General features: G+C 42.8%; 1 pseudogene; it reads left to right on the forward strand.

Annotated features, from left to right (window-relative positions):
- Window positions 1–11991: 11991 nt before the first annotated feature.
- On the forward strand, window positions 11992–15032 carry LOC136507135 (uncharacterized; annotated as a pseudogene).
- The last annotated feature ends 3259 nt before the right edge of the window (window positions 15033–18291 follow it).

Consider the following 18291-nt stretch of genomic DNA (forward strand, 5'->3'; position numbering starts at 1 on the left):
CAGACCAAGCCGGACAACCAAACTAGTGAGGATGTACTCAATATGGTCAAGGATGTGAAAGTAGTATTTGGAAAGGCACATGGCTATGAACCTGTTCTGAACGACGTCGACGGTCACGCACCCATGTGGAAGAAGAAGTCCATATTTTGGGAGCTACCCTATTGGCAAGTCCTAGAGGTCCGTAGTGCGATCGACGTGATGCACCTGACGAAGAATCTTTGTGTGAACCTGTTAGGCTTCATGGGTGTGTACGGGAAGCCTAAGGACACACTTGAAGCACGACAGGACCTACGGTGTTTGAAAGAATGAGACAACCTGCATCTAGAGAAGACATATGATGGACGCCATTACTTAAGTCCTGCCAGCTACACTCTTAGCAAAGAAGAGAAGGAAAGCATGTTTGAATGCCTAGCAAGCATCAAGGTACCATCTAGATTCTCCTTGAATATAAAGGGTATAATAAATGTGCCAGAGAAGAAATTCCTAAACTTAAAGTCCCATGACTGCCACGTGCTCATGACACAATTGCTTCCCATTGCATTAAGAGGAATTCTACCTCTAAATGTACGTCTAGCCACCGTGAAGCTATGTGCATTCCTAAATGCAATTTCTCATAAGGCAATCGATCCAATGGATCTAGCTAAACTATAGAATGATGTGGTTCAATGTCTTGTTAGCTTTGAGTTGGTGATCTCTCCTTCCTTCTTTAATATCATGACACACCTCCTAGTTCACCTAGTCAAGGGGATTAGCATTCTCGGTCATGTGTTCCTGCACAACATGTTCCCCTTTGAGAGGTTCATGGGAGTCCTAAAGAAATATGTTCACAACCGTGCTCGACCAAAAGGAAGCATCGCCAAGGGCTATAGAACAGAGGAGGTCATTGAGTTTTGTATTGACTTTATTCCCGACCTTGACCCGATTGGTGTTCCTAAATCGCGACACGAGGGGAGACTAAGTGGAAAGGGGACACTAGGGAAGAAACCATATATTGGTATGCAGGACAATTATTTTAATAAAGTACACTACACAGTTCTGCAAAACTCCTCTTTAGTGGATTCGTATATCGAGACACATAAAGAGTTGCTCCGATCTGAGTTTCAAGGGAAGTCTGAAGCTTGGATTACGCGTCAGTACATGAAAACTTTCAGCGACTGGTTGCGAAAAGAATGTCAGGGTGATGAGAGTATTGATGAGCAACTTTATTTGTTGGCTAGGCAACCATCGTGGCATATCCTCACATACAAAGGGTACGAGATAAATGGGAATACAATTTACACAGTAGCCCAAGATAAAAGGAGCACCAACCAAAACAGTGGTGTCCGCATAGATGCCACCGACCTTAATGGAAATAAGCAAACATATTATGGCCGCAGAGAGGAGATATGGGAACTAAACTATGCACCTACTTTTAAGGTACCTTTGTTCAAGTGCCAATGGGTAAAGGCGACTGGAGGCAGGGTAGCAGTCGACAACTAGTATGGAATGACAACCATGGACCTCAACAATATTGGGTACAAAGACGAACCGTTCGTCCTTGTCAAGGATGTGAATCAGGTGTTCTATGTCAAGGACATGGCTACAAAACCGAAGAGAGGGAAAAACAACAACGACCGAATCAATGAGCCAAAGCGCCACATAGTTCTTTCAGGGAGAAGAAACATCGTCGAAATTGAAGACAAGTCAGACATATCAGAAGATTATGAAAAGGTTGACTGAATTCCACCCTTCACAGTGACTAAAGACCCAAGCATCCAGCTAAATGATGAGGACACTCCATGGTTATGGCGCGATCATAACTAAGAGATATATGTTAAGAAAAAGTTCACTACTGTGCCCGCTTGATATATATAGTGATGTATTAGACCTATTATGTAATAGTTGTGACTTCATATTTTATTGTCGTGTTTTCATATTTTCTACAGTTCAAATGAATTTTCTGCTAGACGATGGATTTCCCGTGGAGAATGTGTGATGAAAAACCAAATAATGAACGTTAATAAGATGTGAAAACTAATTTCCTATCGAAAAACAATAGTTTTAATGATTTTAATTAAGTAGTATATTTTTGCATGGTGTAAATTGTAATTATTATTTACACTATGTCAAATATTTGTATAGTAAAACAAAATAGTTTAGTTTACAAATTTTTGTTGCGTATAATAATGCAAAACCAAGTCAAAGAATTTTTTTATAATTTTTTTGGATAATATTTTATTTATTAGGCAATTAATAACTCTCTGCATATTTATATAAAAGAAATATATAAAAAGGGAAAAACTTACTTTACTCCCGGGTGGATCAACCACCCGGGACTAAAGGTGGTGCTTTAGTCCCGGGTGTATACACTAGCCGGAACAGATCCCCCTTTACTCCCGGGTGGATCAACCACCCGGGACTAAAGGTAGAGCTGCAGTTTTCACAGCCCGCCCAAATGCCCTTTACTCCCGGGTCGTGGGTACACCTAGGACTAAAGCTCAGACCTTTAGTCCCGGTTGTAATAATAGCCCGGGACTAAAGGTAGAGCTGCAGTTTTTGCAGCCCGCCCAAATACCCTTTACTCCTGGGTTGTGGGTACACCCGGGACTAAAGCTCAGACCTTTAGTCCCGGTTGTAATAATAGCCTGGGACTAAAGATTCTTTAGTCCTGATTGGTAGCTCCAACCGGGACTAAAGGTATCCCTTTATAACCCATGCCCTAGTTCTCTTCCTCTCTGTCTCCGCCACGCCGTCACCTCATCTTCTCCACCAGATCGATCCAGCAGTGCCACCGCTCCTAGGCGACCACCCTACCCTCGCCTCGTCAGCGCGCCTCTTCTCCGGCCGGCCAGTGTGCTTCTTCTCCGGCCAGCCAACGAGCCTCGCTCGTCCTCGCTGGAGCGCGCGTCGTCCTCGTCCCTGGCCCCAACCTTGCTCGTGCTCACCGGAGCGCGCCAAGCTGCCTTCACCGGAGCTCGCCTGAGCCTTCCCCGCGCGCGCTGCCTCACCAGAGGGCGATCGAGTCTTCCCCGCGCTGCCACACCAGAGCTCGCTCGAGCCTTCTCCGAGCACGCTGCCTCACCGACCGAGCCTTGTAATTAGTTTCGATCTCTTGTATGTGCCTGTCTGTAGCATTGTATGTTTGAGCGTGTTTGAGTTTCTATAAAATGCGACGTGCGGGACGATGGAGAACTCGTGCTGCTGATCGACTCCACGCGGCTGTGGTGCCCAGCGGTGCGGCTCGTTTCCATCGATAGCACCAGGCAGGAGTCAGTCGTCGTCGTTCAGCTCTATCGGTCATGGTTGTGCGGTTGTGTTGCTGTCTTGTGCACTTCGTTCGTAGAATCAGAGCTCGAACAGCCGGCCTGACAGTTTTTGTTTCATTGCTATGGTCCAGGGTGCAATGCAACACAATGACAATTGACAATGCGTTGCTAGGTCAAAATATGGTTGTTTCTATGGACTCCGCGACTAAACATTTTATTTTAACTTTTTATGAAATGAAAAACTTAGAAAATTGTAGAAAATTCATACTAGTTGAACTTGTGGACCGTGATCAGCTCGGTGAGCATGTTCTCTACCGAGCGGTAACGGACGTTAAGGAGGAGCTTTGATTCTACGGGGGAGAGCGGCAACGGTCGTGAAAGACCGTGTTCCCTTCCTCGTAGAATCGGAGCTCTTCCTTGGCCACGTACGGTGCCTTCCAGTGGAGAAATGCTCGCCGAGATGATCACGTAAGCAAGGTCAACTAGTACGGATGGTTATTTATTGAAACATGTTTTTGAGCTATAATTTGATGGATATTTGATAACTTTAGACCTACAAATGTCACAAATGTTACTATCCTCGACAACCTAAACGCCCACGAGCTCGTCGATATCGAGCAGGTCACTTAGAATTATTTTTTCCATGAAATGAAATACTTAGAAATCATGCCTTTATTTTTTAGAATTAATTTTTCCATGAAATAAAAAACTTAGAAAATTGTTAGAAAATTGTAGAAAATCCGTATTAGTTGAATTTGTGGACCGTGTTCATCTCGGCGAGCATGTTCTCTACCGAGCGGTAATGGACATCAAGGAGGAGCTTTGATTCTATGAGAGATAGCGGCAACGGTCGTGGAAGACCGTGTTCCCTTCCTCATAGAATCGGAGCTCTTCCTTGGCTAAGTACGGTGCCGTCCAGTGGAGAAATGCTCGCCGAGATGATCACGTCAGCAAGGTCAACTAGTACGGATGGTTATTTATTGAAACATGTTTTTGAGCTATAATTTGATGGATATTTGATAACTTTAGACCTACAAATGTCACCAATGTTACTATCCTCGGCAACCTAAACGCCCGCGAGCTCGTCGATATCGAGTAGGTCACTTAGAATTATTTTTTCCATGAAATGAAATACTTAGAAATCATGCTTTTATTTTTTAGAATTAATTTTTCCATGAAATAAAAAACTTTGAAAATAGTTAGAAAATTATAGAAAATCCATATTAGTTGAATTTGCGGACCGTGTTCATCTCGGCGAGCGTATTCTCTACCGAGCGGTAACGGACATCAAGGAGGAGCTTTGATTCTACGAGGGATAGCGGCAATGGTCGTGAAAGACCGTGTTCCCTTCCTCGTAGAATCAGAGCTCTTCCTTGGCCAAGTACGATGCCGTCCGGTGGAGAAATGCTTGCCAAGATGATCACATCAGCAAGGTCAACTAGTACGGATGGTTATTTATTGAAACATGTTTTTGAGCTATAATTTGATGGATATTTGATAACTTTTTACCTACAAATGTCATCTGCAAATGTTACTATCCTCGGCAACCTAAACGCCCGCGAGCTCACCGATATCGAGCAGGTCACTTAGAATTATTTTTTTCATGAAATGAAATACTTAGAAATCATGCCTTTTATTTTTTAGAATTAATTTTTCCATGAAATGAAAAACTTAGAAAATAGTTAGAAAATTGTAGAAATCCGTACTAGTTGAATTTGCGGACCGTGTTCATCTCGGCGAGCATGTTCTCTGTCGAGCGGTAACGGACGTCAAGGAGGAGCTTTGATTCTACGAGGGAGAGCGGCAACGGTCGTAGAAGACCATGTTCCCTTCCTCGCAGAATCGGAGCTCTTCCTTGACCAAGTACGATGCCGTCCGGTGGAGAAATGCTCGCCGAGATGATCATGTAAGCAAGGTCAACTAGTACGGATGGTTATTTATTGAAACATATTTTATTTTTTATAGATATATCTAGTGGAGTAAAAGCTAGATGGCTGCCCCGAGAGATAACATGGGTGAAGAAATGATGAATATTATCAACACTGGCACTCAATTTGCCGATGGTGACCAGCAGGATGTAGATGACGGGAGTCAATACCTGGCTCTTGAAGAAAACCAAGAAAATATTATGCAAGAAAATACTGGCGAGGTATATATATATTTGAATATTGTATATATATATTTGAATATCTATCATCTATTATGTGTACACATGACATTTATTTATTCTTTTTTATACGTAGCCCTCTGGATCGATGACCACAACGGCGAAAAGCAAAAATATTCAAGGCCCGAAAAAGCCATTGGAGGGGCGCTACATAATATCAGAATTCAATATCGAGACAGGCGAACCACTTGGTCCACATGCAAGGAAATTCGTGCAACACTGTGGGTACCTTATAAGGGATAGAGTTCCAATTAGTGCCCGTGAATGGAAGCAAAAGATCAACGAGCCTCATGTTAGTTTTATCTCTGATCTTGATAAGAATTTAATTTGGGATGATATCCTTCAATATTTCACGTTGCAAGCGGATGATTATGATGATATCAACGATCGTGAATTGAAGGAGCTAGTTCGAAAGTGGGCTATGAAGAAGATGGCCACACAATTCCAGACTTGGAAGAAATCCCTATACACGAAATACGTCAAGAAGAACCTAACGCCCAATTTCAATACTAATGGCCCGCTCACAAAGTTGAGGCTCTACTGGAATGATTTTGTACAGTATAAGACATCGAAAGAGGGTGAGGAACGGGTCAGAAGGAACCAAGAGAATGCCTAACAGAAGGTATACCACCATGGCATGGGATCTGGTGGCTACGCGGCTGCCATTCCCAAGTGGGAAAAATGGAAGCGGACATTCTTGCCAAGGGTATCACACTAGAATCACTCAATTGGCCCAAACATGCGAAGAATTGGTTTTTCGCTCATGGAGGAAGACTGGACCTAGAGACCGGGAAGCTGGTTCATGGCCCAAAACTCAAAAGAGCAACACAAAGATTATCTTATGCTCTACAAGCTAAAGCTATTGGTGTGTTCAGGCCCATAGAGAGAAGGATGAACTGACGTATGCCATCAGGACTGCTGAACACAGTGGCCGAACAAGAGGTTTAGGACGGAATATTTCTTGGGAGCATGGTTTTCCTAATGACAGAGATACCTACAGAAGCCGGTAGAGAAGGAAGAATGAGGAAGCAGCGCGGATCAGCAGGTTGAAGAAATATGTTCGTGAGTCACAGGAGGCGTTGCTTCAAGCACAAGAGCGCGAAAAAAACATGCAAGCTAGAATGCAAGACGAAATCATAAAGCAAGTGCAAATAGCAATGAGTGCTCAAAGGCAGGCATCAGATGCAGGAATCAACATTAATATTAGCCCCCCTGATCAGTTGAAAAGCAGCTGCGCTTGCACGGAGTTGCCAAATCAAGATGACGTAATGCTACGTTTCCCTGTGGATGACATCACTGCACCATTTACATCATGTGAGCTACATATTCCATGGGGCAATAATACCACCTAGATATGTTAGCGTCTTAGTGGATAGAGTTAACAAAGGTTTTAGTGATCTGGCTCTTGACATTTCAGGAGGTGATGGGGAGAAGACTCTAGGAGAAGCAGAGAAGACATTCATACTATGGCGCAAGCGCTACATCATTATTCCCGGGGTCTCTAGTCCACCGCCGCTTCCTCAATTGCCAGACAATAGGCGCGGACATAAGTGAACAAAAAATTCACTAATTTTTTATTGACATGCATGATTAAAAATAATAATTTCTTATACCTAATTATTCTTTTTTGTACTCACACAGCAGGGTCTCCGCCGACCTAAGTCCAATTATCCAATCTCCAAATCATCATAGTGCTCCGGAAAATCAGGTGGCAACACCGCCACCGCCGCCACCTCCAAGGAGGTCTCCAACGCCTCCAAAGAGGTCTCCAACAGCTTCCCCGCCTCCCTTGATGACTAACAAGAAGCCAACTCCTAAGAGGTCCGCTCCGCAAACGAAGCCGTTGGCCCACCAGTCGGCAAAGAAGAAAGCCACATCTAATCCAATTATTCCCTAAAAACTGTCTTACAAGAAAAGTGAAAAGGAATTAAATGCTATAGTACAAAAAGATGTGGACTGTATCTTCGAAAAAGTGAAAAAGCAACGAGAAGCGAGGGAGAACCCGGAGAAATCGTACTTCTACCTACCTCCAGATCTTCTAAGAAAGAAGGTGGACCAGAAAAAGCGGGAATCTCAAAAGACCCTGCCAAAATCAGACTACGACCGCTCTCTCACCAAGTCATTTGAGGCGGCGTAGAAAAAGACTAGACCAGAGAAAGGTGTTGCACAACTCGGACAACAATCACAACAATCAGTCCCCCCTCTTGTCGTTCGTAATAAATATGGTTCGAACATAGACTTAGACGTTGATTTTGAGGAGCTGGCTTAGTTTTTTGAGGAAACTGGTTTGGACCTTGCCTAAGTGCTCGTTGAAGGACCATCTACTCTAAAAGTGGATCCTTAGAAGAAATTTGAACATGGAAAGAGTCTATGCAACCCTGAGGCCTTAGGTGATCTGGGTACACAAATGTACCTACTAAACAAGTGGTACATGGCGGCGTGTGAACAGGGAGAGGCCTTTGTTCCTGTCAGAGTGAGAAACCAACATTACTTCCGTGACGATGATGTTATATATGTCGAGTTTGTAGAATTACACCAACTATGCCACCTGGACTCTCTCGACAAAAGTATCATTAGCTGCTATTGTCTGTAAGTGTGATTATTTTCTACTATTAAAGTGTATATATATAAAGCTACATGTATATATATATAATATATCCTCACTATATTTTTATATATGCAGATATGAGATGACAGAACTCAGAAAGAGAAAGGATAATGATATTGGTTTCATTGATCCAAATGTCGTATTCAAACACCCTAACCCCCGCCTCAATGGAAAGCTGAACTCGAGAAAAATCTCATGAGGTTCTTAGTGAACCAACAAAACAAGAACATACTCTTCCCCTACAACTTCAAGCGAGTGTTAAATAATTAATGTCGATCATATGGACATTTGTTCAATTATTTGCTTACTAGCTAAGCTATCTCCCATATAAATATATATACGTTGACTCTAGTTAATGTCGATCATATTTGTGTATAAAAACATATGCGGTAATCACTGGATATTGATGGTCATCGATATGGCCAATAGTCGCTTGAGCATCTTAGACTCGTTAAGAAAAGAGCAAACAGAGTACCAAGATATGATAGATATTATCCAAGGGTAATTTGATCTCTCTAGCAACTATATATACCCCGATCTCTTAACTACAACAATTATTAAAGGCCAAATTAATTTTTTATTTTATTGGGCGCAGTGTTTGGAAAAGTTTCATTGAGGAACACCAAATGAAACATTGCAAAGCGTCACTGGATGTAATCGCACACAAAGTAAGTACTAGCTACATTTATATATATATATATATATATATATATATATATATATATATATATATATATAATTCAATTAACACCATGCATGCTTTCAATTCACCGGATCTTTTTTCTCGTAAAAGTGGGTTCTGAGGCAAGAATAGGGAAACAACTACTGCGGATACTATGTTTGCGAGTTCATCATGGGGTACGCAAAAAGAACTCCTGAAGAGATTCTCAAAGTACGTTATATAAATATATTCATATATTCACAATTTCTTTTGTTGCTCATATATATAAGCAATCACGTGACCAACACACACACACACACATATATATATATATATATATATATATATATATATATATATATATATATATATATATATATATATTCTTTAACTTTTATTGAAGACTCTATGGTTGAAGGAAAAAGTCATACGACGTGATCAACTGAAAGCAATTCAAGAGACCATAGCAGGATTTCCTAATGACCAGGTCCTCAACCCCGCCGGCGAGTTCTACAATGACGTTAACGAAACATGAAAGCCAAACCAGGTGGAGTGAATTTGTTATCCCAAGGATATGATAGAATATACAATGCAAGCCTTATTTGTAATATATATATATATATATATTATGTACATAAAAAAACGTACAATATATGTATATGCATGTAATATATACGATTAGTTTCATACTTTAGTTTGTACAAAATGTTCGAACATTATAAACGTGTAGAATACGTATATTACTAGCAGCGTAGAATGCGTACAATTATTAAAGGCTAAATTAATTTTTTATTTTATTGGGCGTAGTGTTTGAAAAAGTTTCATCGAGGAACACCAAATGAAACATTGCAAAGCGCCACTGGATGTAATCGCACACAAAGTAAGTATTAGCTACATTTATATATATATATATATATATATATATATATATATATATATATATATCTATATATATATATATATATATATATATATAATTCAATTAACATCATGCATGCTTTCAATTCACCGGATCTTTTTTCTCGTAAAAGTGGGTTCTGAGGCAAGAATAGGGGAACAACTACTGCGGATACTAAGTTTGTGAGTTTATCATGGCGTACGCAAAAAGAACTCCTGAAGAGATCCTCAAAGTACGTTATATAAATATATTCATATATTCATAATTTCTTTTGTTGCTCATATATATAAGTAATCACGTGACCAACACACACACACACACACACATATATATATATATATATATATATATATATATATATATATATATATATATATATATACTTTTCCTTTAATTTTTATTGAAGACTCTATGGTTGAAGGAAAAAGTCATACGACGTGATCAACTGAAAGCAATTCAAGAGACCATAGCATGATTTTTTAATGACCAGGTCCTCAACCCCGTCGTCGAGTTCTACAATGACGTCAACAAAACATGGAAGCCAAACCAGATGGAGTGAATTTATTATCCCAAAGATATGATAGAATATACAATGCAAGCTTTATTTGTAATATATATATATATTATGTACATAAAATAACGTATAATATATGTATATGCATGTAATATATACGTTAGTTTCATACTTTACTTTGTACAAAATGTTCGGACATTATAAACGTGTAGAATACGTATATTACTAGCAGCGTAGAATGCGTATTCGAAAACCTATTCGAAACCAAAACGAATCATCAATTGAAAATAGAAACAAAAAGGAAAAAAAGAAAACCTTTAGTCCCGGTTGGTAATACCAACCAGGACTAAAGGGCCGCCCCACGTGGCCAGGCCGGGAGGCCTCTTTAGTCCTGGTTGGTCTTACCAACCGGGCGAGAAGCCGGGACTAAAGGATGGGCCCTTTAGTCCTAGATCCGTGCTCCCAGTTGGGAAACCGGGACTGAAGGGGTTTCCCAACCAGGAGTAAAGCTCGTTTCTGTACTAGTGAATACTGTCGATGTCGCTGTAGGATGTCAGATGTGTACGGAAGGTCGAGCTATCTTCTTCAGGAAGGATGTCGCCGGTACCTGTAGAATACTTCTGGATGCCTAGTGGCATGTGGAGAGCTATGCTATGTTCACCCGGTATGGCAAATCCTGGAGCCCATACCGTAATCGGTGTCCAGAGACACGCAGAGGGGGCTTACCATATGGGAGTTTCTAGCGGCCCTTACAATACTTTGTGTCAGGGTAGCTGCAGAGCACTGCTTCGTGCAGGGTATGGTCCCTGGTACAGTGGTGTTGACTTGTGAGCCAAGCCTTGTCTTTCTCCGCACGCCTTCTGGTTCTTTCCGAGCGGGCGTCCCCGGTCGGATGGTCCCTAGTCGGTTCTGGCGCGCCAGTCGGAGAATAGCGATGAGCAGGGTTTTCTATGAATCCCGGTCGAAGACACGGGGTCGAAGTCGGAGGCGGTCCTCGGATCAGGCTTTTCGAGTGGAGGCCGTGCGGAGGCGGCCGGGGCCTGACGCTAGCGCTCCGACTGGAGATGCCATTCGGAGCCGGCCTGAGCCTGAGCTAGCGCTCTGGTCGGAGAGATGGGCCGAAAGCGGCCTGGACCTGAAGCGAGTGCTCCGGTCTGTTGAGTTCCGACTCTTGGGCCGGTCCAGAAGAAGAAAAGGTCGTTCTTCTAGGCCGAGCCTTGGTGTAGAAGCCGGTTCCCGAGGGACCCCGGGTTAATGAACCCGACAATGGTATTGAGTGTAGTGTGAGGCCGTATCCAGGAACGGACCCAAAATTTCGAACATCTTGTTCATGAAACATGACCACGAACTTGTGAACGAATTGTTTTTAAATTCTATAAAATGCAAACGAAGTCCGAAAGTCATGAAACTTGTCGAGATGTCATGATATCGTATATGGAGGATGTGATAAAAATTTGAGAAGGTTTGGTGCACGTTATCACGTACGATGCTTACCAACCAGGACTTCTGTTCAGCTAATGCTTTCTTTTATGGGTTGGTTTCATGTGTGATCATAAACATAAACATGGTTTTATTTTATTGCAATAAAAACTCACACATATATGGTTGTATTAATTTATTATTCTTTTGACGAAAACTACTTAATATAAACCGAAGCATTAGCATATTATTACTTGGTTTGAATTTGTGCGTCGTTCGGTTAAACACATGTTCACGGACAAATATACATGAACAAAGCCCAACGGGTCGCTCAGAATTCCTTGAGCCCACACAGGCCGTCTGGACCTGGATCGTTGCGCAGGCCGCAGTCCCACAGTCTGAAAATGGCGGCAAAATCTGAGAAAGGAGGGAAGTAGGGGACCTCACCACTTTCCCCACCGCCAAACACCACAGTGACACTCTGACACAATCGAAGCTCGAGACCAACTCCAAGCGGAGGCCGCCTCCGACGAATCCGTCCATGGGGAAGCGCGGGGGCTCGTCCAGCCGTGCGACAGCGACGGCACCGTGCGCGTCCTCCACTTCCGCCGCCGGCCCCGACGCGTCCCGCCCGGCCTCCAACCCCGTATGTTCTCTACGCCGCACCACCTTCCTTATATTGTCGATTCGCGATCTCTCTTTGGCTAATGTTTGCATCTTTTTGAGATTGCAGGGTGCCACCACCGGTGGGAGGAAGCGGAAGGCCCCGGCGGCCCCTCGTAAGCCTCGGAAGGCACAGGTTCGTGGGTTCGTGATGTACTGTATACCAAACTCATCACTGCTAGCCTTCTCCTGAACCTAATTTGTTTCCTCTGAACTTGCCGCATCCATATTGCGTCATTGTTCGGTGTATAGGATCACAGAACATATCACATCGAGGTTCGCTACGGGCACATAAGAAACCTCTGGCGAGGAAGAAACATCAAAGGTTTCTGGGATGCGAGAGGAGAAGATTTGGATGAATGCGGCCACATAACGGCGAAGCTGCCGCAGCCGTGGCCGATGACATTGGTGGATGTCAAGCTCTGGATCTTGAAACTGTTCCGGCTTCATCCAGAGACACAAGATCTCCAAATCAAGGGGTTCTTCAAAGAATTCTGCCCTGACTTCTTCGATATCGGTCTAGATGACCATGGTCCAGAATTTTATTCGGACAACTTGGACTGGGAGGACCGAATTTTCCATAGCGACAGGTCTTGGACTTCCTTTGTCAATAAAATGAAGAGAAAAAAAGCGTTTCAGCTGCTCGTGCTGTATGCCGACTGCTCTGAACTCAAGCACTATGATGTTCTGCTCAAAGCTGTACCTGATGGTTACTCCCAACTGTCAACGGTGTTGCTGCCCTTGGGGAAGTCTGATGAGCCTCTTCGTCTGCGCTCTCAGCAAGACCTCCTTCTACCAATGACATTGAAGGAAATTTCAACAAAAGTTGCTGACGAATGTGGCGAGCAGGTCAGTCTCCCTGAGGTTTGGAGGGCAAAACAGAAAGCTTTGGAATTCAGATTTGGTACATATTATGATTCATGACTATGTCTCAAGGTTGCTTAAGGACATAGTATGTTCAAACCCAGGTAGTTTTCTTGACATCAAGGATACAGAGGTTGTGGGCTGCAAGGATTTCCGAGGCCTCAACTGTATATTTTGGGCACTAGCACAGTGCATACGTGCCTTCAGTTACTGTCGCCCTGTGCTTTGTGTTAAGGGCACACCACTATGTGGGAGATATCAAGGGGTGCTGTTGACTGCCCTTGCGTTAGATGCTAATGATTGCGTCGTTCCAGTAGCATTTGCTATTGCCGAGAGAGAGAGACAAAGGAAAGCTGGCTTTGGTTTCTTAGGAATGTGAAGCGAGCAGTCGTGAAGGAGCAGTCTGGTGTCTGCATTATCCATGACTGCAAAGTGGAGTTGGTAAATGCTGTAGATGATATTCAGAATAACCCAGATGAAACGCACCCATGGAGGGATGTACGAAGCCGGTGGTGTATGCTACACCTTGCTGAAAACTTCTTGGAGTATTTTAGTGACAAGAAGCTGGTGACGATGTTCAAGAGGCTTTACCAGCAGAAGCAACCAAGTAAGTTTGCTGAAATCTGGAAGGAGCTAGATGAGTTGACATCGAAATATATGGCAGAGAAAGAAAGCAGTACAAGTCAGGAAATGCAGCATGGGTCAGGCGAGCATGATGAGGCTGAACATGAGGCACCATGCAGCCAACTGAAGTCAGTGCAGGATGGGGAAGAAGGAAATCATCGAGATGGCAGCCAAAGGAAGATAACAAAGTTTTCTGATTGGATCCATCTGAAACCGAAGGAGAAGTGGTCACTGTTGCATGACACAAATAGTGCTAGGTATGGCATCATGGGCACTGATGTATCTGATATATATAAGCATAGCCATGTATTCAATGGGGTACAGTGGCTTCCACTCTGTGCCATAGTAGAGGTGACATTCAAGCGCATGGTAGAGTGCTTCAAAAACACAAGTGCCGCAGCAAACAAAGCATTCAACGACCCAGCAATGAAGTTCCCTCAACGTGTCCAGGATGAGATGAATCTCAAAATGCAGAAGGCCCAGGTGCATCAGGTGATCTGCGTGAAAACAAAGTGCAACAATGTTATATTGGGGGATGATGTTAAACAGTTTGTGGTTCAGTCAGGGCAGAAGCATGTAGCTGTTCGCCTGTATTCAAAATCTACCGGTAGCGTGAATAAGTTTGGAGCGCGCACAATCAGAAAAAGTGCTGCATGTTCATGCAACAAGACGCAGCTTCTTCGCAAACCCTGCTTTCATGTCATGGCTGTCTGCTGTCAAATTGGAGTTAGCACTTCAACATACATGTCCCCGTACTACAGCCTGTCCTGTCTAGGTAATACTTGGAGTAGAAAATTCAACGTAGCTGATAATTTGTTCAGGTACAGAGAATCCATTCAATTTAGCTGGGAGAAGAAGATGCCAACTTGGATCCCGGACAAAAAGCTGGAGTGTGGCTTACCTGGTTTTCTAACATCAGAATGCACACACACTACCACAGAAGAGGAAGAGCAAGAGTTAAGCGTCTGCAGTTGATCAATTCCAGACAATCAAAGAACCAAAGAACGCTCAGAAGAACCTAGCCAAGCTTGAACTTCTATGTTCTTCGGTCAAATTAATCCTATGTGTCCTCTAAATATGCAGTACCTTTTGAGCTTAAGTTATCCTAGTTAAAACTGAACTTTTTATCTGTGTGCTTCACTGCTTGTCTGCTTGTATCATGTCCAGGAAACTGAATTTCACGGTATGTTCAGGCAATATGGTTAGTAGACCTGGGACAATGTGTTTTAAATTCAAGGTTTGCACCAACACTGGATCCTTATCTCATTCATACGTTGGTTACAGTGCTGATATTTATATTTGCTTAGAACTCTGCACCAATACTAAGTTACTCTAACAGCATTACTTCTTGGCTGTTGACTTTGTAATGATTATTGGATAATATGCATAGATCGAGTTTGTTGTGCATGTAGGACAACTGTTGTGTAGTTAGTTTCGTGATTGGTGATTTTTTTTTGTCTTGAATAGTTCTGTGAGGCAATCTCTTGTGTTGTGCATGCGGTGTATGGAGAGGTGGTTTTCTGAAATCGTATTTATTAATTAATTAGTACAATAGTAACAGTGATATCATCATGCTAGTTGATGTGTCCCCTTTCAATTGTTTTTTGTTTCCTCCATTGGATGATCTATACGTATATGATAAGCTATGTGAGTAATGGTGTTTGTTAGGACGTTATGGCTCCGTTCGGCTTGCTGAAACTTGGCTTGAATTGTTGTGAGAGAAAAACACTGTTTCGGTTGAAAAAAAATAAGCTAAATAGTGCAGATTATAAGGTAAGTCGAACGGGGCGATATGTGTGTTGCTCAGACCTGGTCACAGCTTTGATATGAAAGTGCTGCGTTTTTATCCCTCTGCGTTTTACATCCAAAACTCTCGGTTGCGAAGGGGTAATAGCTTCGCCAAAGGAAAACAACAAAGGTCATCATCACTTCGGCTGAATGTGAATATTTGCATCAAATAATTAATCACTTCCATGTTATATGGTTATACTACTGGTGTAATCTTTTTCGCGAATGCACTAACGTTGTAATCATGGGTCAAACGCACCATAAAACTGTCCAAAATATGCACGCGTCCTACACCGCCCCTAGGTATCTGTATCTCAAATCATAGTTTGTATCCCACATGCACATGGTATAAGTGGGAATTCTGGCATGGCTCAGGAATATCAGCGCCGGTTCGAATTTATGTTCAGGTCTCAGTCTCCCAAGCACAAGTCGGCGACAAGCACTCGTCAACTATGCCCAGGAAGATTTTGATTTTTCCAGTGCAGCGGCAAAATGTTGTTTTGTCGTCCAATTGCTTATTCACTGCAGAAACGGACAAATGCACTGTCATTGGTACAAAATATATGCAAGATGAATAAATATATGTCCATCCAAATAAGCCTTTATACAGCATACTATACACCTTTCCGTCGAAAAAGTGGACTATTTTAAATTATGACTAAGTCAACTATTATAAAATTTGACTGCTTTTTCAAAAAAAAAAGTATTACCATTTATATGTCCAAACAAATTTATTATACAAATATATTTCATAATTAATGTATCCTCCTCAAATGATATCAGATCAGCTACATCCTCCCATACAAAATGTTTACTGCCTCCGTCCACAAAAAGGATGTACCTCTGGCCTCGTTTGAATCCTTAGAATTAAATTTATTTTAATAATTATAATTTAGACACATATTAATTAAGCTAATATGGTTGTATATGGATTATATTTGTATATTATTGTTGGCTATACGAGAGAGACACTTATGCGTTGCATTTCTACCGTAGTGGAGTGAGTTGAAGAGCGTGTTATAAATTACAAAGTAGAAACATAGAATGGTGATGTAAAGAATCTATGTCCATCTTCTATCTTATGAATTTGATATAGCTTTCTACGTGAACTTTGGAGAGTAGTGGAATGTCAAATTCTAAGCCAAATAGCTTAATTTATTAAGTAGATTTTAATTTCTCCAAATAAAAGAATCCAGACAACCCCTGAGGCTCACCGGCTTACAAAGAAAAGAAAGAAACAACTCTAATAAAAAAAAGAAATGAAGAATCAGCAGCGCCCGACGACCTAATACATGCAGCTGCGTACATGCGGAGAGGGGTGGTCGGCAGCCGACGCCCCACTGGTGGTCGGAGCCGATGATCTGCGTGCGCAGCGTGGCGGCGGTGTGGTGGCCGCGGGGATACTCCAGCTAGCTGCCAAGCACTTCCAAATCAGATCGTTTTTTTTAGCTTGAGAGACGCGGGGGAGGGTGTGGTGGGGATTTGGAGTTGGTCAGCTGGCGAATTGCACTATCGCAGAGAGAGAGAGAGGAAGGCCCCGTGATGGCGTTATCCCACGATGGGCACGTGGCCCACGGTCCGTCGCACTCCACCACTCCGGCACGGGAAGAACAACCTGGTGAGCTGGCCGGCGACAGGCACGCCACGTACGCACTCGATCGGCGACGGTGAGGGAGGGAGTGGCTTTTAAATTGCGCTGCTGAGTTGTTGCATTTTTTTCTTCTAAAAATAGGAAAAAGTGCTCGTCATCAAATTTGCCGACCGCGACGCAATGTAGGCCTGGTTTAGTTGGCGAAATTTTTTGAAAATATACTGTAGCACTTTCGTTGTTATTTGACAATTAGTGTCCAATCATAGTCTAATTAGGCTTAAAAGATTCGTCTCGTGAATTTCGTCTAAACTGTGTAATTAGTTTTATTTTTTATTTATATTTAATGCTTCATGCATATATCAAAGATTCGATGTGACGGAAAATCTTAAAAAAATTTGCAAAATTTTGAAAACTAAACACTACCCTAGTGCCGGACCGCGTCGAGATAGATAGGGGCGGCCGCAGCACGTACAGTATGTATGCGCCGTGCCGTGTCCGTGTGACGACTGACGAGCGATTATAGCCGACCAGTCCTTTGGTCATATACTCATGCATATTTTATTCTCGGCTGATGTGTAACGACTAACGACGACACTATAAGAACCATCCACCCGATCCGGCAGTTCAACGAGCTATAGCTAGCTAGGTACCATTTCGACGCGAGCACGCACACACGTACGCATCTTGCATTGCTCCGATCGAGACAATATACGTCGTCGGACTAGCTCATCGATCGAGTATGCCACCGACGAGGAGGGCGTCAGTGATGCTGACGATCGCGGTGGCGGTCGTGCTATTCTTGCAGTGCTGCAGCGAGGCCGTCGTTGCCGAGCGACCCGGGGGAAGGCAACCAGATGGGACTGGCAGGATCCCGGTTACCAACCATAAGTAGAGTACTAGCAGTACTAGCACGCAGCAGCTGGCTACCCAATATTATGTACTATCCATCACGCGCGTCCTCGCGCGCACCGACAAATCACCTGATTAAGGCTCTGCTCGTTAAGAGAAATTTGGAGGAATCTGAATAAATCTGAAGGAATTTGTGAGAGCGTGAACAGTAATTTTCAGCCATAAACAGTGAATTCCGGCTGATTTTTGCACCAGCCGGACGACGCCTAAGGCCACAAATTTATCTATGCATATACGATAAACAACAATAATAAGAAAAAAGCAAACAGTGCCAAAAGCGAAAGAATGACTGCACAAATTGGAGTGGAAATAGGCAGACTGCCAGAAAAAAAGCAGAGCA

Source organism: Miscanthus floridulus, chromosome 1, assembly GCF_019320115.1.
Source record: "Miscanthus floridulus cultivar M001 chromosome 1, ASM1932011v1, whole genome shotgun sequence".
NCBI lineage: Eukaryota > Viridiplantae > Streptophyta > Magnoliopsida > Poales > Poaceae > Miscanthus > Miscanthus floridulus.